At 42.1% G+C, this 25,848-nt stretch overlaps 1 protein-coding gene across 5 annotated transcripts in view; it reads left to right on the top strand.

Annotated features, from left to right (window-relative positions):
• Positions 1-25,848, top strand: part of LTBP1 (latent transforming growth factor beta binding protein 1) — a 2,555,437-nt gene that overhangs the window by 1,360,548 nt on the left and 1,169,041 nt on the right. The gene's annotated exons all lie outside the window — the stretch shown is intronic.

Genomic DNA, 25,848 nt, shown 5'->3' with positions numbered 1-25,848 from the left:
TCTTCATTTCCTTGTCAAGCTCCTTGTGGTCATTCTTGTCTCTGTGAAAGTCAGTCTGTTTGTTCCATGTCCTCTCCCGTCTTCCTTCCGTTCCCTCCAGCATTCCTGTTAGCCTTCTGCCCCGTGTTCAGCCCATTCCACTGATCCTGGGCTACTAAAGGACTCTGTACAATGCTGTATTAAGAGATGTATCAGTTGTGCTAGTTCCCATATTCAGCAAACTGCATTGATCTTGGGATAAAAATGGTTGTTGTGCTTCTAAAGGACTCGGTACAATATCTGTAATGCGAGAAGCAGTAGCTGTGCAAGGTCTTTGCTCTGTATTATCCTCTGAATCCTGGTGATTAACCTGGGTCTGGGGGAGTGATTGCTGACCAACCCTTCCTGTATGCTTCAAACGTTTATGCCAATGTCTGTCCCTGTTGATACTGTAAGCCACACTGCACTGACATTACTTTAAGTCACGATTTAATTTGTGTCTTTTTCTATGAGTGATAGCAGCAACCCACCTACTAATTCTGGGGGCTATGCAGTCAAATAAGTGGCAGAAAAATTCAAAATCTTGCTGTAGTGTAATAATGTTATGAAGCTCTTCGATTTCTTATCTTAAAACATCTATTCTTCTGTGATGATGTCTAATAAAAGATTTTATTACTGTGATTCCTGGATCGTTGTAAATCTTGGTTAATTCTTTGAACTAAGCAGACTCTCGAGCTGTCCCATTCAGAAACTTGAACACTCTAAGGCCTTGTGGTACTATATTGTAATGAATGCACATGTTCAAGTAAAAAATGTCATATTCAATATCTTTATACAATGCAATCTTTCTTTCAAGAGAAAAAATGAGGTACTTACATTTATTGCTGTTAAGATGTTCAACATGGTCAGGGATTCCTGGATGAAAATTACAAATCTAGGATTGATTTATCCAAATGCATACTGGTTGTGATGGATATTGTCACTCTATACACTAACACACCTCATCAAGAAGGACTTAAAGCCTTGGAATTTTTTCTTAAATACTCAGGGTTCACGAAGACAGAGTCAACACTCTGATTTGTCTAACAACAGCAGTTTTGAAAAACATTTTTTTTTATTTCAATAATAAGACATATAAGCAGGTCAAAGGTGTAGCAATGGGTTCCAAAGGCCTTTATAACCTGGTGTTAAGCACGTGGGAGTTAGAGACTCATTTTTTTTCTTCCTGGGTTCAGTACTAATAGCCTCTACAAGCATTTTATTGACGATATTCTTTTTGTATGGGAAGGGTCAAAAACTAATCTGGACATTTTTATTGATGATTTTTCCAACACCATTTCCTATCTGGACTTTGTAGTTTCAGGCTGCAGATCAGAAGTCTCTTTCTTAAAAACCACCTTATCAGTGAATAAAAATTCTGGCACACTCAGTTCCAACGTGTTAAGAAAAAACACCTACAGAAACAACTTCCTAGACTTTAATAGTCGACATCCATTTTTGTTAAGAAAAATGTTGTCAAGGGACAGTTTATCAGACTTTCCAGAATTATGTGATGAAAAGATCTTTCGTACAGAATGTGAATTTCTGTCTCTCATGTTCTTCAATAGACATTAACCTTGACAGCCTGCGTGACGCCCATGCACTGGCCCAGTAATCAAGGAGCCTCAGTCCTCACCACTAGCACCAGTGAGGTGTGTCCACATTGAGAGGATAACAATTACACACACAGTAAAATATAATTTCCCTTAAGAGCACACAGAGATCACAGTCAGTCTGGGACCGGTTTCTCCTTTTCTCTCCAGATCCCCAATAAGACTCCACATTGGCACAGCTATAGGGTTCAGATCCCAGCCGAATAATCAAGCCAAAACTTCCAGTACCCTCACTGTCCAAACAGTGCTTCATGTCCCTGCCCAAGTAGCTGACACACACATTTTGATATTTTGTTTATATACAAACACACAGATACTCCTGTGGAAGGCTGGCACAGATTCTCCAGCTGTACCCCCTTCCGTCCAGGCTATAAAGTAGTAAACCACTGCCACGAACTACCCTCATCGGCTACTCTAAAGGCCCTTACCAAAGGGTGTCCAGTTTTACTATGCAATATTATTATTATCCAATCAGTAAGTGTGATGAACAGCAAGGCTACTGGAGTGGCTTTGTACAGTATCATCAAATACATACAAATACTCTAGAGCTTAAATTATCCCTACACAAAACAGCCACAGTTAAAATGTTTAAACTATTTAATAATAAATAATAAAAACACCAGACAATACTTATTAGTTCAACACAATTACATTAGAGAGTTCAGAAATCACAGGAAATACTTTAAAACAATATTGTAGGATAGTCTGACATAAATATTGAAAACCGCTAGACTAATCTGGCTATATTCCTATCTATCACTAAGAGAAATCAGGGTTCTAAATACTACTTACATTGCAAGAAAGTGCTGGTGAGTGGATGTTCTTACTAGATACAACACAAGATACTAAAATGCTATTCTCTCTTTCTGAGATAGCCCTTAAACTGATAATACACAGTACTGCTGAGTCATTTCAGATTACATGATTATTGACACCTCTGCTGAAGTTTCCCAGGCTAACAGAACTCAGAATTTAACATATCTTTGTAATCTTGCACCTATCAGGAAACCACAGCAATAAAGGACACTTTACATGTAAAATCTAGTAATTATCTCTGTCTTAAAACAATAGAAAGAATTTCCTAACCCAGACATCCTGTTTCTGAGCTTGAGACCAAACACAGTTGTAAAATTCTTTACTTAACAGCTTTTTTCCAGCAGAGTGCACTGTGTTTACATTTATGACGCTCAGTACAACATATAGTTTAATCATAACATATAATTCTCTTTGCATTTGTAAAACAAGCCTGTGGATTATATTAATATTTACAATGGCACAGAATTATCTACAAAATTCTATCTGGCTGGGCTGGCAGGCCCTCAGTTTTTCACCCCCCCCCCCCCCCCGAGAACTCAAGCTAGTTTTTCAAATGTCCCTTGAGAAACGTTGCTTGAAAGGGTTGAGTCTGTGTGGATATACCTTACCCCATTCCTTGTCTTGAGAGCCCATCTGCATTGGCATTGATAACTCCACTGCGGTGCTGCACTGACATATCATATGCTTGCAACCCCAGGCTACACCTGAGTAACTTGCCATTTTGCTGGCTGGCTCGATGTAACTATTGATTATGATCTTTAACTACAGTGAATTTCCTTCCATACAGATAAGGCTGAAGTTTCTGCAGTGCCCACACTATGGCTAGACATTCCTTTTCTACAGCTGCATAGCATTCCTTCCTAGGTTGAACCCTATGACTGAGATAAACCAATGGGTGCTCTTCTCCCTCTGAAGAAATCTGATTGAGTACAGCCCCCACCCCATGGTTCAAAGCATCCAGCTGCACAACAAATTCTTTGCTGTAATCTGGACTGGCTAACACAGGGGGTCCTCCCAAAGCTTCTTTAAGCTACTGGAATGCCCACTCACATGCTGGGATCCACACTACCTTATCTGGCCTGTTTTTCCTTGTCAGGTCTGTGAGGGGAGCAGCTATAGTATTATAAATGGGGACAAACTTTCTGTCCCTAAAAATGCCCTCAGCTGCTTTTTGGTAACTGGTGCTGGCCATGTCTGAATGGCTTCCATTTTGGCAGGTTCTTGCCTGATTTTATCACTCTCCACTCTATGTCCCAGATAGGAGACCTCTGCCATACCCACCTGACATTTTCTTGGCTTAATGGTCAACCCTGCCCTCTGTAGTCTGCCCAGCACCTCCCTGACATGTTGAAGGTGTTCTTGCCATGAATGGCTGTAGATGGCAATATCATCTAGGTAAGCCAGGGCAAAACCTTCTGCTCTTGCTAGGATATGATCTTCCGGCCTCTGGAAAGTCGCTAGGGCATTTTTCATCCCAAAGGCATCTGCATGAACTCATACAAGCCAAAATGAGCACAAAGGCTGACCTCTCTCTAGTACTGGGAGTTAAGGGCCAGTAACCCTTGGTAAGATCAATGGTGGTAAGATAGTTAGCCCCACCCAGCTGCTCTAGGGCCTCATCTGTCCTAGGCATGGGGTAAGCATCTGACTCTGTGTGACTATTAATTTCCTGTAGTCTACACAGAACCTGGTACTGCCATCCTTCTTTGGCACCAGCACCACTGTGGAAGCCCAGGGACTGTTGCACTCTTGAATTACCCCTAGTTCCAACATTTCCTGTATCTCCTCCCTCAGTGTATGTTTGACTCTCTCAGGCACCCTGTAAGGGGCCTGCCTAATAGGCCTTTGGGGTCCTGTATCCACCGAGTGCTGCACTAGATTGGTGCACCCTGGTTTCCCAGTGAACATGTCCCCAAATTCCTGTAACACTGCTCAAATTTCTCAAACCTGGGTAGGAAATAGCTGCTGGGACATTGGTACCCCTTCCATTGAGATGTCAGTCCGAGCCTCACTGAGGAGATCAGTCACCAGATCTTCCTCAGACTCCTCCTGCAATCCACTGCAAATACTCAGTACAAGGGCCTCCCTATATTGGTAAGGTTTCATCATGTTAACACGGTATAATTTGTGCTCCTGCCTAACAGTTCCACCATGTAGTTAACATCACTGACCTTCCTTACCAGCTTGTAGGGTCACTCCCAAGCTGCTTGCAGCTTGTTATGTCTGACAGGAATGAGAGTTATTACCTGATTCCCTACAGCATACTCTCTAGCTCTAGCATTGCTGTCATACTAGACCTTTTTCTGCTGTTGGGCTTCTGCCAGGTTCTCCTGGGCCAAGCCCATGAGTTCCCTGAGCCGTGTCCTGAGGTTTAGGACATATACCCCAACAGACTCCTTGTGAGATTCACACTCACCTTCCCACTCACCATGAATTAAATCTAGAGGTCCTCTCACCCTATGCCCATACAGCAACTCAAAGGGTGAGTTAGTCTGGGGCTGGTTTTTCCCTTTCACTCCAGATCCCCAATAAGACTTCCCACTAGCACAGCTATAAGGTTCAGATATCAGCTGAGGAGTCAAGCCAAAACCTCCAGTACCCTCTCATACAACCAGTGATTCGTGTCCCTGCCCAGGTAGCTCACACACACACACACACACACACACACACACACACACACACACACACACACACACACACACACACACACTCACACACACACACACACGCACACACACACACACACACACACACACACACACACACACACACACACACACACACACACACACACACACACACACACACACACACACACACACACACACACACACCACACGCACAAGTCCAAAACTGACGATGACGCTTCCGTTAAGCTAATCGCTAGTTCATCAGTACTCAGTGAGGCGCTTTTGCAGCCCCTGATGCCCGCTTCAATGGATTTGCAGGCCGATACCGAGACCCATCTGGAGTCTGGTATGCTGCGAGACTCTTCTTTGACTACGGAACCTGCAGATGTCTCTACTTTGGATGGGTCCAGAGCCGCTGAGCAGTCACCGGCTTCTGAGGAAGTTCTTCGCACTACTGATATTCGATACAAACCAATGACTTCTTTCGCTTCTTCAGTTCTGTCTAAAACTACCAAGTTTCTAAGGCCAGGAGTACGAGCTACACTTAAAAACCGACGACACAAACTCAAGCACCTGCTTCCTTGCCACAACACCAAATTCTTAAAATGGCAAAAGACCTGATTATGCTGATTAGGGTAAGCCAGCCTTCCCCTGCTAAGAGAAAAAGAGACCTGTCCCCAGCAGCTTTAAAAGACCAAGAGTCCGATGACTCTGAGGTATCTGATTATGAAGACATGCCTTTATTTGCTTATGAGGATTCAGATGCAGAGGAAACCATACCCTCTGCTTCTCCTCCAGAGGATTTTTCTTTTGGCGAAGCCTTACATACTTTAAGAGAGCATTTTCACTGGGAATGCCAAGACTATCCTCAGTCCAAAAAGAGACTCAGAGAATTTCTAGATTTGCCACAAAATAGACCTTTAGCAATACCCCCAGTTCTAGATATTGTGGATGATGTCTTTATGGAATCCAGTCTAGTCCTGATACTTTACCCCCTGCTCCTAGTACTAGAGAGTTCCTGACTCTCACAAATTCCTTTTCAAAAATCCTACTGCTGACCTAGAGATCATCTCCCAGGGGCCTAAAGGTATCAAAGCAACTACAGCTAAGAATCCCATCCCTTTGGACAGGGATTCTAGAGCTTTAGACAGATGGGGTAAAAAAGTATACACCTCTGCAACTCTCGCCATTAGGGCATTGAATTGCCAGTTTCACGTACTGAAGTACCAGCAACATATTATGGAACTTATTAAGCAAAAATTAGCTACCTTTACAGACTGTGCAGAAAATAAAGAATTACAAGATCTTATGCATTCTGCAAGCCAAGTCAGCAAGAATACTTTGCAATGTGGCTTTGACGCCCTAGAATCATCTTGCAGGGCAGCAGTCACTGGTTCTGTACTGAGAAGGCATGCTTGGCCTAAGGAGCAGATCTTGCTAGACCATGTCAAATCAAAATTGCTAGACACTCCTTTGAACAAGGATAATCTATTTGGCACCAAAGCAGAAGAGGTTCTTAAAAAGATGGAAGAAAAAGCTAAATTTATGCAGACAGTCAAAGAATTCTTGCAAGTACCGCCTCCTATATTCAGTAGGCATTGCCCCTCAAGACATTGGTCCTTTCCAGCCCCCTCAAGGCCATCTCAAACTAGACCCAGGGAAACAACCCCCCCCCCCGACTACAGTCTCAAGGTATGCAGAGATCTAAACAATGGAGTGCCTCCACTTCAAAAACAGGGAGTGCTAAGCCACCCACTTATGGAAAGAATTCACAATGACTTCTCAACTCCTCTCCTCACCTCTGCCCAACTGCTCATGCCCCTAGGAGGAAAACTTGCCTATCATGCAAAAAACTGGACTTCCATCACCAAAGACTGATGGGTCCTCAACATTGTATCCCAGGGGTACAAATTTTACTTCCACTCCATGCCAACCCCAAAAGGGTTCCCAGATCTACCTCCAAACCAGTGGGCAGAGGCATAAAACCAAGTTCAATCCCTGCTGTCCATAAGGGCAATTCAGCCTGTTCCTGCAGAACAGATAGGTCAAGAGTTCTATTCCAGACTTTTCCTGGTACCCAGAAAAGAGGGCACTTGGTGCCCAATCCTAGATCTCTCCATTCTAAACACCTTCCTGGTGGTATCAAAATTCAAAATGCTTACCCTTCAGCAGCTGCTTCCTATGCTGGCCAAAGATGCCTGGTTAGCCACCCTAGACCTAAAAGAAGCCTATCTGCACATCCCTATCAGGGACTCATGCAGGAAGTACCTAAGCTTCAGGGCAGGATCTATGCATTATCAGTTCTCTTCACTTCCCTTTGGCTTATCCGCTGGTCCCAGAGTATTCATAAAATGCCTGGCTCCAGCCATTGCCTAATGCAGACAGAGAAAAATTCTAATTTACCCGTACTTGAACGACTACCTGATTCAGGCAGACAGTCAGGAAATGCTGTTGCAGCACCAGACATTTGTAAAGAACCTTCTAGCCTCCCTGGGGTACACTATCAATGAAAAGAAATCAAAACTAGTCCCCAGTCAAAAGATTGTATTCCTGGGAGCAAGTTTAGACACAGCATCCCAGATGGCATTCCTTACTCCAGAAAAACAAGCCTATCTGACAGGCTACTTCACTCAAATGGCCACTAGAACCCAGCTATCTGCATGGGAAATCCTGCAGGCTCTAGGGTTCATGACCTCTTGCATTCTACTAATTTTATATGCCAGACTGCATATGAGGAAACTTCAGTGGTGCTTAAAAAGCCTTTGGTGCCAACATTTTCAGGACCTGGAAACTGTCATTCCTGTCATACCTTGTCTAAGGACAGAGTTTCTTGGTGGGCAGCAGCAGCATGCAACCACAACAAGAGACCTCCCTTTACGCAACCCTATGCTGCCCAGACCCTAACCACAGACGCATCAGACTGTGCCTGGGGGGCACACCTGGATGACAAGTGGATTCAGGGCCACTGGAGCCCAAGTCAGATTCATCTGCACATCAACCAAAAAGAGATGCTAGCTGTCCAGCATGGTCTAACAGCTTTCAGATCCCTACTCTCACCAGGACCTCTGCTAATAAAAACAGACAACACCACAGTTATGTGGTACATCAACATGTAGGGGGGAACCCACTCTTACCCATTCTGCAGGCTTGCCATGGCCCTGTGGAACATGGCCCTGGACATGCAGGTCCATCTGCAAGCTCAATTCCTGCCAGGCAAACAAAACTCAATGGCAGATGACTTAAGCAGAAATCTCCTAGACCCACACAAGTGGCAATTAGAACCCAGCACCTTCAGCCTTCTGACTCAGAAATGGGGGACCTCAGAGGTGGACCTCTTTGCCTCCCCTGCAATCACCAGCTCAACAAATTCTGCACCAGGACATGTCACAGCAGGGCCTGGAAAGTGGATGCCCTATTCTTCCAGTGGGTAAATCTCTCGATCTATGTATTTCTCCCCTGCCCCTTCTCGCAGGAATATTGCTCGAGATAATACAGGACAGACCAAGAACAATCCTGATTGCCCCAGACTGGCCACGCTAGCACTGGTACCCATTACTGTGCAGCCTGTCACCGGTGCCACCTTGGCACCTACCCCAGAGCCCGACTCTCCTCATTCAACTGTTATAATATCGAACCCAGAAGAGCGAATGCTTGAAATAGTGAAGTTGCAGAACACTGAATACTTTCCTAGGGAAAGTATTCAGTGGGCTGTTTCTGCAGCTTCGCTATTTCCTCAACTGTGGAGTAAAGGTTACTGACCGGGTTAAGGTAAGTGTGCGAATGAAGATGAGTGTGCGATTGGGCATGGGTTAGGTGAGTTAGTGTTAGGGCGCGGGTCAGGTAAATGTGCGATTGTGTGGATGTGAGGGTTAGGGTGGGGTAGGTGAGTTAGGGTTAGTTAGGGTTAGGGAGTGGGTAAGGTGAGTGTGCGATAGTTAGGGACCTTAGGGTTAGGGTTGGGTAAAGGTAAGTGGGTAGCTAGTGGTGTATGTCTGGTTTAGTGTAGGGTTTCGTGAAGTGTATGTGTGTGGATTATTTATTTTGGTGTGCTTGAGTTGTGTGTATGTTTGTCAGAACAGCAAATGTTTTCCCTGGGAAAAAATTTGCTATTCTGACTGTTCGGTTTTCTGGTGTTTCGATTGAATGGGTTTGATATTATAACAGTCAAAGTTTTTAGACTTCGATGTTATAATATAGATCCCACTCAACAGAGATGACAGATCTTGCATCTGCAACTGCAAACCCTGAATCTTGCAGCCTGACTTATTCCTTGAATTCTCCCCCAGTGACCAACCTAAGCAAGCAGGTGCTGGATGTCATTCTGGAAGCCAGAAGACCGAGTACAAGGAAATCCTATGCGGATAAGTGGAAAAGGTATTGCTCCTGGATTCAGTTTAAAGGAGAGGACATAGCACTGCCCTCCCTACCTCTAATCCTGGATTACCTAGCAGATCTGGTCCACAGAGGTCTATCCTTCTCCTCCATTAAAATCCATGCCTCTGCCATCTCGGCTCATTACCACACTGAGCCACCTTTCTTCTCTCACCCTGTCATCAAACAGTTCCTGAGATGGGCAAACAACTTAAGGCCACCAAGGAGAGAACCCAACCCTGCTTGGTACCTTAACTTTGTACTGGAAAAGCTCACGCTACCCCCCTTTGAGCCTGCAGCATCAGCAGAGTTAAAATTCCTCTCTTGGAAAACAGCCTTACTTCTGGCCATCACTTCTGCTACAAGAGTGTCTGAGCTACAGGTACTCATGGCTGTGGAACCCTTCATTATTTTTCATTCTGACAGGGTCTCCCTCAGTACTAATCCTTACTTTATGCCTAAAGTAGTGTCAAGTGTGGCTCTCAATCAGTCTATCCATTTGCCAACATTCTTTCCAAATCCCCAGTATAAAGGGGAAAGGATCCTGCACTCCTTGGACATGCACAGACAGCTCAGATTCTACCTGGATAGGACTAAGCCCTTCAGGAAATCTGACCAGTTACTACTCAGTTTTGCACCAGGGACAGAGGGCAAGGCCATTTCAAAACAGACAATTTCCAAATGGATAACACACTGTATCCATTTCTGCTACAAACACCATGGGAAACCTACCCCTCAGGGGGTTAGAACACATTTCACTAGGGCAACCTCTACCTCTACAGCATTCCTCAGGGGAGTCCCTACCAGGGACATTCTGGAAGCTGCTACCTGGAGTTCTGTACACACATTCACCAAGCATTACCACCTGCCTATATTTTCCAAATCCAGGGCGGGTTTTGCAACAGCAGTCCTGCAGGGCATACTAGCCAGCCCAAACTCTTCTTCACTACCTTTCTTCAGCTTTGGGAATCAACCCAAGTGTGATGACTACAACAGTGAAAGGCAAAGAACATAGTACAGTTGTGTACACTTACCATAAATGTAGATATTCGAGTGTATTCACTGTTGCAGTCCTGGTTTCCCTCCCTCTAGCCCCGTTCTCTCTCTCTCTCTCTCTCACCTCAGTGTGTATATTACTCTCCTCTTACAGGGGTATTGGTATTTACTTTTTACTAGTGGTGATTTTCCCACCATAGCTTAGCTCCCTATTGGTGGGCTCCTGACATTTGGGGCAAGGAAAACTGATGTAATGGTGTCGGCTTCCTGTTTTTATACCCCTGACAACCTGACATCGGTCCTGGAGTGACAGCAACTGACACAGAAATACTAAGTTTCTGGTATTCGGGCTGACTGAGGGCTAACTGCAGGCAGATAACCCAAGTTTGATGACTGCAACAGTGAGTACACTCGAATATCTACATTTATGGTTAAGTGTACACAACTGTACTTTCTCTTTACATTTGTAAAACAAGCCTATGGATTATATCAACATTTACAATGACATAGAATTATCTACAAAATTCTATCTGGCTGGGTTGGTAGCCCCTCAGTTTTTCACAGCTTGTACAAAATAGTTTATAGTGAAGTGATCTTAGAAAGACAAAATAAAAATAAACCCATCCTGTTATGTGGGTTTGAAAACAAGCATAAAATAGACCACACTGGGCAAAATACTGATAGGAACTGCAGCTTCCCTTTACCCATCTTCAGGGACATGGCAGCCATCAGGAATGTTGTCTTTAAGAACTGGAATATTATTAAAGCCCACAATTCTTTGAGCAACTCTTTAGGGACAGAACCTATGTTTACATATTAAAAAACACCACTTTAAAAGGCCCATTTGAAAATAATGATCTACACTATTTATTAAGCCAACCCAGTAAAGGAATTGGTTGTGGCATGTTTAATTGTGGCAAATGTATAGTGTGCTCTGTAATGTACATAGGGAATGTGTATAAATTTGTACACTGTAATTTCCTTGTCTCTTTTAAAAGACATTTTATTGCCATTCCTCCATGGTAGTTTATGCAATGGTCTGTAACACCTGTCCTGCATTTTACATTGGGAAAATGATCAGAAGGCTGTCTGATCGAGTTAAGGAACATTTGACTGCTTTTAGGAGGAAGGATGAAACCAACGGGTTAGTACGGCACGGTATTATATGTCATGACTTTACTAGTTTGAAATTTCTAGTTTTAGGACAGATTGATCAGTTTTTTGGTGACTTTGACACTTTTCTGCAGCTAAAAGAACTCCGTTGGCAGTTGCTTTTAAATGCTGAGATGGTTCCGGGACTGAATGAGAACTTGAATTTCAAATGTGCATTGCGCTGGTTGGTATGAGCCCATTTGGACACACCCCTATCTTTTTGATTAGTTACTGTATTTACAGCTGGTTGTTTCTAGGGAGCTAATGGGCTCATTTCTGTTTTGATTTGTTTCTATTGGGTTTTGAGGTTGTCAACCATTTTTAAACAGTGTTCACTTGTTATGCTACTTTTTACACAGTTTTACTTTACAGTATTAGTTCTGATGAAGTTCTGACAACCTTACAGAATGAAAGCGCTTAACATTTTTGCCTCAGTGTCGTTTCTCTTTTTTATTTTTTAAAAGTTATGAAGTCATTTTTGCATATAAGGTCTTTTTTCATGTTTAATAGTCAGTTTTATATGTATAAAATTAATTGGAGGTTTAGGAAATAAAATGGCAGATTAAGCTTGATGCTTTTAAACCTGTGGGCTTGAATGACAATTGTTTAAATAATGATAACTGTTTGAACATTGTCAGTGTTTTACAAGCTAGGTCAGCTATTTTATAGAGGGATGAAGTGGCAGTATATGAGCATCTTTTTTTGGGGGGGGGGGTTTGGCAAGATTAATCTTATGGAATTGTGGTGGAAAGTTTTTGATGGTTTAACAACAGTGGCATGATTTATATCAAATATTATGAAATGTGTGCCTAATTTCTTGCAATACACATTTAAGACCGTTGAAGGGTGATCATATGATTGTTTTGGATGGGTATTTAAGGAGCTGGTGGTGGAATGAAGAAGTCCAGGAAGTCATCCAAAGAAAGAAAGAGTGTAGGAAGAAGTGGGAGGTGGAATAGATGGACCAGTTTAGGAAGAAATGCTGGTTGGTTAACAAACAGGCTAAGAAAGGAGTTGCAGTAGCAAAGAACAAGTAATCAGGGGCACTCTACCCAGCTTCTGGAAAGTGACTCAGTAGATGGCACAAATAAACTGTATCAGGTTGCAAGACAAAGACAGTGAGATAAAGAAGACACCCTTCATAAGGGATGCCAGCAACAACCTGCTCATTGGTCCAGAGGCCATCAAAGGCAGATAGAAGGACCTTTACAGCTGGGGGTAGTACAGAGGTGTCAAATTCCTGTCACATTGCATGAAAGTTCTGGATGGAAATATTGATAAATAAATATGCAGAGTAATTGAAAGTAACATGGAAACTGAGCAGTTTGGATTCAGATCAGGATGCAGCACAACAGACCCAATGTTTGCAGTAAGACAGATAGTTGAAAAGAAACAAGATATGAGGAATGAGTCCAACTGGACATTCCTAGACTTGGAGAAAGCATATAACAAGGTCCCAAGAAAGCTGATTTGGGCAGTCCTGCAGTGGTTTGAAGTGCCAGAAACATTGGTAGAGTTAGTATAAGCTTATCTATAAGGAGCCAATGACTCAAGTGCTAACAATGTTTGGTCTTTCTCTGAGTGGTTCCCAGTGGGATTGGGTGTGCATCAGTGCCCAGCTCTGAGCCTACTGCTGTTCACACTGGTGATGTACTACACTAACAAACAGGCTGGAGGGGACAGATGAACAAAATTGCTTTGTACAGATGATGTGTCATTAGAGGCAGATTCTGATCAAGAATTTCAGCAAAGGGTAATGGAATGGAATGCAAAACTGAAGTCACATGGGATGAAATTGAGTACAGATAAGACAGCTGTAATGGCAGCAAAAGGGAGAAATCAGAAGAAGCTGAGATTTGAGATAGAAAAAGTAGTGGAACGAGTATCTGGAAGGATGGTTAAGGAGAAGGGAAGTCTGAATAAAGAGGTCAAAGCTAGAATTAGAGGGGCTGCAGCCAACTAGCACAGAATGTCAAGTGCAGTGTGTGACAGAAGAATGCCAAAGAAGTTGAAAAGTAAGGTGTACAAAACAGTGGTGTTACCATTACTACTGTATGGTACAGAAACCTGGGAAGAATTAGCAGAGTAATTGAGGAAACTAGAGGTAATGGAGATGAGATGCCTGACACTGGCAATAGGATGCAAACTGTGCAACAGATGAAGAAATGAGAGAGCATCAGAGCAGAGGCCAAAATAGCTCCAATTGCAGAAACTGTCAAAGGGAACAGATTACAGTGGTTCGGGCACGTGTGCAGAAAAGCAGAAGACAATCTGGTGAATAAGATTTTGGACAGACAGGGTGAAGGCAGGAGGAAACAAGGTTGTTCAGCAAAGGGATGGATGGATTGTGTGAGAGAGGACCTGTGACAGGCAGGCATGAGTGTCAAAGCAAGTAGAAGAATGGCACTGAATAGAGAGAGAGATGGTGACAGTTGACATGATACCCTGACCCATGTGGAAAACGGGAAAAAGGATGTTGATAATATTTTTGATGTTTCACAGTCCCTTAGGACATGATTCATTATCTCCTGTGTATTATATGTTTTCACAACCTTTCTTTCTGTTTTTTGTATTTTCTTTACCCCATAACAAGTAATTTGCCATGCATTAATCTCCGCAGAAAATTTCATGTCTCTTCTACATTAGCACATCTTTGTTGTCTCTCTTGTATTCCCCTTCATTACCTTTCTTCTAAACCATCCCTTGGTTTCATGTAATAATAACCCTCCAAAAATGTCCTATACTCCTTTTTTTTCATTCCCTCTACACCTCTGTTCAGCTTACGTATTTTAATTTTACTTATATACTCTTCCATTTCTTTAATATTCTTTTTTTCTTTTGTCTTCTCTTATTTCTAGCCATTCTCGTTCATATTTTCTTCAGTTCAATAACTACTGTCCTGCTAAGTTTTTTCTCTGCTCCCCCTATTTACCTCAGTGTTGAATGTACATTTAGAGATCATAAAGCCCCTTCCTTTCGTTCAGTGTATAATCCCCTCCTTATTGGATTTAATGCTCTTCCTCACAATAATCCCAAACACAATTTCTAACAATTCTCTTTCTTTACTACTTGTTAAATCATATTCTTCTCCTATATATCCCAATGCACACATACACATGTATAAAATATTGCCATCTGTTTACCAAGAGACTTGACTGAACTTACAATCTCATTTTCAGTGAAGGCCCAGGGAGAAAAGTTTAAAAAATATATAGTAAAATATTTGACGGTGATACAATAACGAAGCATTTGCATATTGCAAAATAGACGGTTTTAGATTAATATGCATAGTAATAGTAACAAGAAAAATTTATACACATACTTTACAGAGATACAGTAAAGAACATTAACATGTTGAAAAATAGTATGAGAAGCAAGAAAAATGTATATACATACTTTAAAGTTCTGAAAGTTGAACATGCAAGAATTTTCAAAGAAGCAAAGAAAGTGATGTGAAAGATGGTGGTTAAAAAATGTAGAGATAGCAAAGAAAGCTAGTGCAGTAGTGAGAGACTGAGATGGAGATAGAAGTAGACACAGAGAAAACCGTTAGTCCAAATAAGGAGTAGGTATGAGGGAGAAATGTGGGAAAGTGAAAGGAAGAATCATAAGGGCAAGATGGTGGGGGAGAGATGTTAGCTTGGATGGGAGAAAGAACACAGCCAGGAGGATAGGTGTTGTTTTAGATTGTTCTTGAAGTTTTTTATCACAATGTCTTGTTTTGAAGCAGAGAGGATGGAGTTCCATTTCCTGATAACATAGGAAGAGCAGAGTTAGTCACCAGCAGTATTATAGCATTTGATGGAAGATAGTGCGCTTTTGTCACTAGATCTCATGGGTCATGGAGGGGAGTAATGTTTCTGGATATTTTGTTGTGATGGGCAGGCTTTCAGTTGTGAATTAGTTTGTGATTGGTGATTAGTTGGGAGTAGATAAGTTGATTGGGTAATTCTAGCCATTTGAGAGTTTTTAGTGCCACATAGCGATATGTACAATATTGTGAATTTGTTGCAAATTTGGCTGTTTTGTCAGAGCATGCTTCTAGTTTATTTTGTAGGGAGTATTGCAGGTTTGCTAAGATGGGTGATACATAGAGAAGAAAGGGAGAAGGTAGGAAACAGATAATAATATTCTGGAGGCATAAATAAGGTAGGATGAAATGTGATAGGGAAGTCCAAGTTTTTGGTGCATTTTTTGATGGAATGGGAAATGTGAATTTTAAGTTGTCACGTATTATGACTTCCAATAGTTTGGTATTGGATATGGTTTGGTGAAGTGATGTTAGAGGATGGTTTGAGAGAATTTAAAGATTTAGGAGTAAATAGCATTAGCTTTTTTGGCATTTTGAAGGAGTTGGTGGTCACTTAACTGTCCTTCACGGATGATAAGGACTCGTGAGTCATTTGTTGGAGTTAAAGGAGGCATGGGGCAGAGCACATGAGGTTAGTGTCATCAGCATATTGAACTAAAGAGGCATGTTTACTGGCCTTACAAAAGTTGGTATTGAAAATGTAGAAAAGTAGTGGTCCTAGAATAAAACCTTGAGGAACACCTAAGGAGGCAGTTATGAAAAAAGAGAAGTCTTGTTTTCATTTAACAACATGTAGTCTGTTGGTGAGATAATTGAGAAACCAGGAACATAATTGAGAAACCAGGAAAGGGTTGACTGTGATGGGCGGAGGGATAGTTCTTCTAGTAGGAGTTGGTGAAATAAAGTGGAAGATGTTTTTTGCTTCTTAGTTAGGATCTGTGAATTTATACATTTTCTTGTATTTTGACTAGGAGAAGTAAAATTGCTGTTGGTCTGTAGTTGGAGAGGTCTGTGTTTCTATTTTTTTATCCAGGTAGAGGGACATATCATTCTGTAATGGATCTATTTATTAGCATGGAAACTGGATAGACAATGGCATCTGCTGCTAATTTGAAGTATTCTGGTGGTAAATTATCAGCTACGGCATCTGAGGTTTTAAGTTTTTGGTTAAGTTTTCTGATAGTAGAGGTTGGTAGTGGGTAAAGTGAGACAGTGGGGGGTAGATATGGTGAGGGGAGAGGGAGGTTTGTTTTGGAGTAGAAAGAGGACTGTTTGCTGAAATGGTTATTGAACTGGGTGGTTATATGTTCATTGCTGTTAATGATGGAATGTACAGGAGTGGTGGATTGTCTTGAGTAAAGAAGGTTTTTTTTTACAGTTGACCAGAATTGTTTAAGATTTTGAACATTTGTTTTAAAGCTTTTGAAAGTGATTGATTTTAACAGATTGCATGTTTTTGTTTGGTGTGATTTCTGAGTTGCCTAAAATTTTATCAGTTTTGTTGTTTTTTTTTATTTTTTGATCCATGTTTTTCAAAACTTGTCTGTGATTTGTATAATGTGGATGGTATCTTTTGTGAGCTGGGGCAAGGTTATTTTTTGTTCTTTTATTCCTAATGGGTGCTAGCTTATTGAAGGCAGTAATGAATATGTGACTAAAATGCTAACAGCTTCATTTTATTGTATAATTTTTTAGAGTATTCCAGTTGTATTTGTAGAGTTAATCCAGGAAGATTTATTTGTTTGAACTGTTGAGTTTATGTACTTGTTTAAAGACTATGTGCTTTGGGTTGTGGTTAGTCTGCCTGACAGCAAAGGTGGTCACTGATGGTGTCAGCAAGACAGCTGGCAGTGCTAATTTTGAAGGGTGTGTTGCTATGATCCAGTCTAGGATTGACTGCTTGTTATTATGTTTATTGCTTCTGGTTGTAGAGGTGATCAACAGGGTGAGACAAACAAGATTAATTGGTAGAGAAGGAAGGTTAGAGTCAGCAAGAAAATAGTCTGTTATAGTCACCTAGCATGATGGTTTCATTTTTTATATTGTAAGAGATCCAGTCTAGCATGTCTTCTAGGATTGGGGCATTGCTACTTGGAGGAATATATATATATATTTAGTTATTCCTGCATTACGTATGCCCTTGTGCTTGTTGAGGTAAAGAGGTAAGATAGTTATTTCAATTTTGCTGAATTTGGGGAGTGGATGGGGGTTATTTGTAAGGTTCAGGATGTTTTTGTATAGAATGTTTTATGCTGTCTTTTCTTAGAATGTTATAGCCTGGGAGAAGAATTTCTTCATCTTTGGCATTAGGGTTTGACCAGGTTTCGGTAGCAACGAGTATGTCTGAGGTGTATGTTGCATATGCACGCATGTAGGTCAGGTAGCTTGTTGTAGATGCTTTTGCAAGATCCATGATAAGTAGGTTGTTGTGAAGTTTAGTGGGAGGAGGTTGCTTTTGGGTTGGTGGGGGTGGAAGTGATGTATTAGTGCATGGTTTGGTGAGAAGGTCCAGACTTGGGGTGGATGTCCCCACCTAAGACATGAGTAGTAGAGGAGTGGTTGTGCTAAGACCGTTTTCTGTGTTTGGTTTTGACATTTTGGATCCATGAGCTGGGTTGATGTGTCTCATTGATATATGTGTGTGTGTGTGTGTGTGTGTGTGTGTGTGTGTGTGTGTGTGTGTGTGTGTGTGTGTGTGTGTGCCATGAAGGATAGGAATGAGGCAATGTAAGGGCCGGGAGATACAGCATGGTAAGAGTGAGTTGAGTTAGGAAGTGGATCTGTTGAGCTGGCGTGGTAGTTACTGTGGATGTAGTCTTTGGCAGGATGTATTGTATGCAGACAGTGTTAGGAGGTGTACGGTGGATGCTTTGTGGATTAGCAAGGTGTTACAAGTAGTTTAGGTAAAGGGGAGGGAATTTGAGAGAGGTGCGGCAAATGTGCATGGAGTGTGGAAGTGAAATAATCAGTAGTGAGCTAATTAGTGGGAGGGGATTGGATAGCATCAGTGCAGTAGAGGTGGAGGTGGGTGGGAACTGAGGGTAGCGTAGGGGAGTGGAGTAAGCCCAAGTGTAGCATGGGTGAATGGAGAGGATTACACCTATTGAGAAGGCCTTGCAGTGGCCATGGAGAGATCAGTATAAAAAACAGTCTGATCTGTATGCCCTTGAAGGTGCTGTGTGAAGTATGAACAGTTGAAAATGTAAGATGGCAATTGTACAAGGAAGCATGAAAGCATATAAAATAAAAAAACAGTCCAATAATGCAGAAAATGAAGCAGGATCACAGACAACGTTTAATGTAGCGCTTTCGTTGGCAGTAAGCCAATGACTTCATCAGAATAAACAGTTTAATTACACAAAATGTTTAAATAATCATGCCCCCCAATCACATGTTCACCAGTACAATTACCCATAGGCTGTTATAAAACATATTATTTAATACATTCAGTTTACATATAATAAACTTGTGATAGATGCATACATTTGTAAAACTTATTATTAAAACGATCAGATATCGCTGTCATAAGATACATTAGTTAACGTGCCTCTGCATATAGTGAATGTATAATAAATTGTGTCTTACATATGAAATTCAGACCGCAATTTTAATAAACTGGATATAGAGGTCGTCTCATTTTGACCTGGTGCAAATGTAGCATTGCATCGAGGCTGCCATATCAGCTCTCTGTACTCAATAAACGTCTTTTTAGGCACCCCCCCCCCACCATTTTTATTCACTATTTGCTCAAGACCTGCAAATTAAAAAAAATGGTTACTGAACTCACTAATATGTGTAGCTAAGGCATTGTTTTGATTACCTCTACGTTTATCATAAAGGTTTTGATATATCCGTTTATTAAGTCCATTTTTGTCCTATATAAAATTGTCCACACGCCTGACATATGCTACATAAACCAGACATTTACTGAGATAATTCAGTTTCTGTCTTAGCCTGACCTCCACATATCCAGTAATACACACACTCACTGTCACTTTCAGTGATATGGGTACATTGTGGACAGTGACCACATTTTTTCATCCAACCTGTACAATTGCCTAACTTACACAACAAACTCTAATACATGTGAGAGATGCAGTTACACAGCCAAACTGGAGGCAGAGCTCTCTCAACCCAAGACTGGCACAGTCAGTCAGGAGGAAAAGGTAACCACCCACACCATAAATCCAGTATCATACAGACCTATTGCATCTGCATACCCAACACATAAACACACAAAAACATACTCAGAGGCTCTAAATAAAAATCTGCCTAAACAGCAAAGACCTCCTAAGCAGATATCCAAGCAACAGCCACCCCTCAACAATACCCACGAATCACATATCTCACAAAATCAGTGTGCCTCACAGTCACAGCCCTTAAGGCCAAACAACACACCAAATACACTTGTTATAGGGTCTCTATTGTCCGGCACACTGACGTCCCACTCACCAGACTGAACAAGGAGAAGGTCACTGTAAGCTGCCTGTCTGGTGCCAGGATCCACCACATAACACAAGCACTCAGGTCACTCCAAAGCAAGTACAAGTATGACTCCATCATTGTCCATGCTGGTGTGAATGACCTGAGATGTACCTCCCTGGACTACATGAAAAGAGACATAGAGGAGCTCTCTGACCATGTAGCCCAGGCTGGTATGACCCTGACCTTGAGTAGCATCTTGCCCTCACCAAGAATGATGCCACAGTATAAAGACAAAATGATCAGTTTCAACAATTGGCTAAAGTATTGGTGTCATTCAAAGGGGATCCAGTGTCTGTCAGCCTGGGATGACATGCTCGACAAGCCACGTTGCTTCGCTAGGGACGGCTTGCACCTGTCACCCTTAGGCTTTCGTATACTGGCCAAGGCTTTTGCCACTCCCATAGTTCCTTTTTTAGGCAAGGCTCAAAGGACAAACCCACCTCCATAGACAACCCAAGGATAAAAAAACTAAAGGTAATGCTACTCAATGCCAGAATTCTAAACCTCAAGATGCACGCACTCGAGGCTCTCCTCAGTATGGAGCAAATCAATGTCTGTGCAGTAACAGAAACCTGGTTCAAGGCTCCTGAGAGCACCCCAGCACTACCAGGTTATAACTCATACCATGCGTTTCGGCCCCAAAACTCGGACCAAAGCACAAAAGGAGGGGGAGTATCTATATTCATCAAAGATACCTACACCTCCAGGTTAGTGGCACTGCATGAAGCATCAGAAACTATCCATGTGCAACTAACAGTGCGCAAAACTGCCTTTCAATTTGTAGCCTGCTACAGAACACCCTCCCTTTTACAGGAACCCCACTTAGCATTCCTGAGAACACTGGAGAATATGAAGGTCTTTCCAAATACTATGTTATTGGGTGTCTTCAACTACCCAAACACTGACTGGGAAAACTACTCAAGCCCAAACACCCTCACCCAACAGTTCCTTGAATTTATAAACTCTAATGCAATGGAACAACTGGTCACCACTCCCACAAGAGGGAACAACATATTGGACCTGGTCATCACCAACATGGGGACTCTATGTTCCACACCAGAGGTAAGCCCCTCATTGGTAAGATCAGACCATAAACAAATTTCCCTAGACATCCATATCCCGTCCCCACCCCCAGCCAAGGAAATCACTGTAAAGAATTTCTCAAAAGCCAACTTTGCACTTCTCAAGACTGAGGTGGAATCCTTCAAAGCCCCTGGGCCAGAGGATGATATAGCCCAATTCCCAGAATCCTTTACAAATGCATTCTATGAGCACCTGCAGGAATGCATGGATCGTGCTATCCCAAATAAAACCAAGACTCACTCCTCCAAAAACAGGAGACCAGTCTGGTGGATCCCGGCCATAAATAAGCTGTACAACAGAAGGAGGAAGCTACTACATGACAGAGCAAAATCCCAAAAAAGGGAAGGCATCTCTGATCAGTATTAGCAAGAAACTTAGATTCCTCATAAAATCATCAAAGGCCAGTTTCGAAAGAAAAATTGTCCTAGACACTAAAGGTAATCACAAGGCCTTCTTTAGTTATGTCAGGAACATGGGTGGAAACTCCCAGATATGCTCTGAATTGTTGCATAACGGTACAAAATATACCGAACCTACAGACATATCCAACATCCTGGCAGACAGATTCAGCGCAAACTCCCCCCCCCTTCCCCCCCAAAGGAGCAAATGCCTATCCCAACTGAATGTAACCTCCCTGACATCACAGATGCACAGGTGAAAGCTGCCCTCTCCAAAGCAAAAAACACAGCATCTATGGGACCGGACGGTGTCCCAGGCTGTGTCTTACATGAGCTCCAAGAAGAACTGAACCCTCACATTAAGTCACTGTTCAAACTTAGTCTTACTACAGGATAGCTACAGTGGTCCCACTCCACAAAGGTGGTGCCACAACGGACCCCAGAAACTATCGCCCCATAAGCCTGACTAGTCTGGTCTGTAAAGCTATGGAGCGTATTATCATGGAACTCATAAACAGAGACATTGGGAGCCTCCAGACACTGGACCCTACCCAATTCGGCTTTGTTAAGGGCAGATCTTGCGTCTTAAACCTAGATGATTTCTTTGAAACAGTTACCAAAGCCATAGATGAGGGCAAGGTAGTCCACAAATGGACACCCTGTGTTAAGGGCCTTAAAGTAGCTGATAAGGAGTTGAATGGTAGCAGTGGTAACTAATTTATAGTCTGGGCAAATGGGGGCATAGCTAGTAGACCTGTGCCAGGCTTTCCCGTGTGTGTGTGTGTGTGTGTGTGTGCGTGTGTGTGTGTGTGTGTGTATGTGTGTGTGTGTGTGTGTGTGTGTGTGTGTGTGTGTGTGTGTGTGTGTGTGTGTGTGTGTGTGTGTGTGTGTGTGTGTGTGTGTGTGTGTGTGTGTGTGTGTGTGTGTAAATCAAACCTCAAACAGTGTGTGTGTCAGCTACTTGGGCAGGGACACCAAGCATTAGTAGGACAGAGAGGGTGCTGGAGTTCTTGGCTTGGTCAATCAGCTGAGATCTCAACTCTATACCTCTGCCAGTGGGGAGTCTAATTGGGGATCTGGAGAAAGAGGGATAAACCATACCCAGACTTACTGTGGTCTCTGCTTGCTCTTAAGGGAAATTGCACTAGCTGCAGAGAACTGCATCTGGAAAGACTGTCTGTGTACTTGCTATCCTCCCAGTGTATGTCCCACACTGGTGCCAGGGGTGAGGATTGAGGTTCCTTGATTACTGGTGCAGTGCTGGGGCATCACAAGCTTATAGAAGGCAAAAGCTAAAGGAATAGGTGCTAATATATTTTTTTAAATTCCTCACATTATTAACACACTCTTTTACAATTCTTGTGTGCAAATAAGCATCAAAGCCAATTTATTCACTTGCTGCGGTGGTGGTGCTGCGGTAGCGTTGTCGCCTCACAGTAAGACGTTGTCCTGTTCGATTCTCAGCTAAAGCGTCTTCTGTGTAGAGACATGTGTGAATGGGCGTACCTTCGTTGAAGGTTGTGCGTCAGGCCTGGCAAGTCGGTACGTAAAAATCTACTGCCAATCATTAGTGGACCGGAGTTCCACTGTGGTGACCCCTAACCGGGAAAAGCCGAAAGAAACAACAACAACAAGAGAGGCTTACAAAGGTAAACATTATATACAGCCGAACAGCAAAACTTGCTATTAGACCCAAAAATAAGTTCAATAAGCAAGTAAAAAAAAAAAAAATAATGGGGGAAAGATTAATTAATGACCTGGGGAAGAAGGATGTATGTATTGCAGAGCACTGAAGATAATATTAACTCCAAAACATTAGTCATTTATTTAAGAAAGACTCTAAGCATAGAGCCTAACCATGCTACATGATCCAGGCTTTCAAATCTGTTGTAACCAATTCCAGCCCCTTGACATCATTCATTATCCTGTATGCGGATGCCCTAAGTCACAGGCGTTTACCAAAGCCATTCTAGCCCATGGGAAATGATAACTGGGAAATTTGCAGCATGAATGGCTAGGCTGAAAAAGGCTGTAGGACCACTAGCCTAGTAACCTCCTTTGATTGTATGGTCCTATGACCATGATAGCCTCTGTAAAGTGGAGAGGACTAGCCTCTGTAAACTGGAGAGAACTGCTGTCCCCATTTTCATTGTCTACTGCAGGCTTTCTTTGCGACCAACATAAGCAACAGTAACAATCATCTGTCTTGCAGAGCAAAATTTGTCCTTGTGATCAGCCAGATCAACAGCAGAGATTTGGTAAGAATGATGCAAGATAAAAGTAAGTTATTGTATACCACCTGAAAACCCTTTTAAAACTCCCAATACTAGGACAACTCCAGAAAATCAGTACCATCTTGCCTAAAGCTACCACCTGAAATCTCCAATAGCTTGGGTTAACACCTTGGAACATCTTAGACAATCTAGCAGGAGTATAAAACATTTAATTGGCATTGCCAGTTGAAGAATCTAACTTTCCAAGAGATAGTGGCAATTTGGAAGCCTTCAACAAATCAGCCCAAACTAGTGGTGGAATGAACAGTTGTATTTCCCTCACCAAAAACACGTGTCTTATTTGCCTTAAGTATTGTTTAAAATTTTGTAAGCCATACTGAGAATCCACTTGCTAGGTGCACCTTTACCACAACCATCTAGTACCCCCTAAACATGCCCAGAGAGTGCCATGGATGATAAGTAGTGAGCTTTATAGTTTCCAGCTGGTGCCTCAAACTTTCATTAACTGTAAGTGCTCATACAGTCCCTTCAATAAAATTCCCTGAATTTATCATGGTGTGGTCATCTAGTAATTGTTCCCAGTAAGACATCAGACTGGAGCATAGGATGTCCCTCACGTCTGGGATCTCTCACAACCCTCTTTCTGTAATTGGAGCCAGTCCTGGAAAGCATTTGAGGGCATCACAATGAGCCAATGCCCAATTCATATGCTGAATAAGATCTCAGAAATTAATGATCCCTGACCTGCGCATTTGCCTTTAGCCCTATGAAGCTTCTGATATAACACTCACAGCCACACAATCTGGTTTAACAAACACAGCTTCCAATTGCTTTTAGAAACAGGAGAGCATACTGTATGGAATATCTTTAAATCCCCCACAACCAAACATTCTTACATCTGTGATCCCCAGGTCCCCTGAAAGAAACACAGGATTTTGGACCCTCACAAATAAATCTTTAGGTTAGATGAAAAAACGCCTTAATATTGTCTGGAGGTGGACAAAGTGGCAGCATCTAAGAATAGTAACCCTCCAGCAGAAGGATGAACCATTTTACCTCCCTGATTCTCTGAAACATATCCAAACTAAATGAATCCAATTTCTTAATTGGTTGCATGCCTTTTTTCAGTATCTCAGCAAATGTGTGTTTCATTACATCTGTCAGTTCCCGAGCTAACCTGACGTGACTCCCAAATAAGTTAAAGGTCCTGAATCTCCAAAGAATAAGAATATAGAGACCAAAGCATCAGTAGACTAATAATAACATAAGAATGTAGAGACCAAAGCATCAGTAGAGTAATAATTAACATAAGAATGTAGAGACCAAAGCATCACTAAACTAATAATTAACATAAGAATGTAGAGACCAAAGCATCAATACAGTAATAACTAACATAAGAATGTAGAGACCAACGCATATCTAGATTAGTAATTAACATAAGAATGTAGTGACCAAAGCATCTCTAGAGTAACAATTAACATAAGAATGTAGAGACCAAAGCATCTCTAGAGTAGTAATTAACAGATTATGCTATAGTCAGCATCTTCCAACTGTTGGTAGACCAGGGCCACAGCTTTATCAGGGTTAGAAAGCTGTATCAGCCGATCATCAGAGTATAATGCCAACTTCTTTACATAGGACCCAAAGCTGTCACCCATGTAAGATGACTACCTCAGCTTAAGACCTAGGGGTTCAGTGTATATATATATATATATATATATATATATATATATATATATATATGGATTCACTTTAGAAGCTTGAAATACTGAAATGTCGAAATTCAATATTTCGAGCTGATAAAGTGGAGTCCTGAAAAGAGCGAAAGCTCAGAAGTGTGAATTTCAAAACCTCGAATACCAGAGGTTTTGAATTTCTCACTTCTGAGGTTCCACTATGGTTATGGATTCAGTTAAGTGTGTGTGTGTGTGTGTGTGTGTGTGTGTGTGTGTGTGTGTGTGTGTGTGTGTGTGTGTTAAGGGTTTTGGGTAGGGGCTGTGGTGTGTGTTAGTGTGTTTTGTTGCTGTGATGTGTGTGTGTGCAAGCAGAATGTAGCTTGTGTGGTGGTGTTGTGTGTGTGTTTGTGTGTAGTTCGACCTTGGAGTTAGAATATTTAAGTAGGAGGGGTGTGGGGGGTCTCCCCTGCTTTTATGTAGTAGAGAGCTTGTGTTTGTGTTGGGGAGGATGGTGTGTGTGTGTGTGTGTGTGTGTGTGTGTGTGTGTGTGTGTGTGTGTGTGTGT

Source organism: Protopterus annectens, chromosome 1.part2 (genome assembly GCF_019279795.1).
Source record: "Protopterus annectens isolate FY-2018-M chromosome 1.part2, PAN1.0, whole genome shotgun sequence".
Lineage (NCBI taxonomy): Eukaryota > Metazoa > Chordata > Ceratodontiformes > Protopteridae > Protopterus > Protopterus annectens.
The sequence above is the reverse complement of the archived record's forward strand: the minus strand, read 5'-3'. Positions and strand labels throughout refer to the sequence as shown.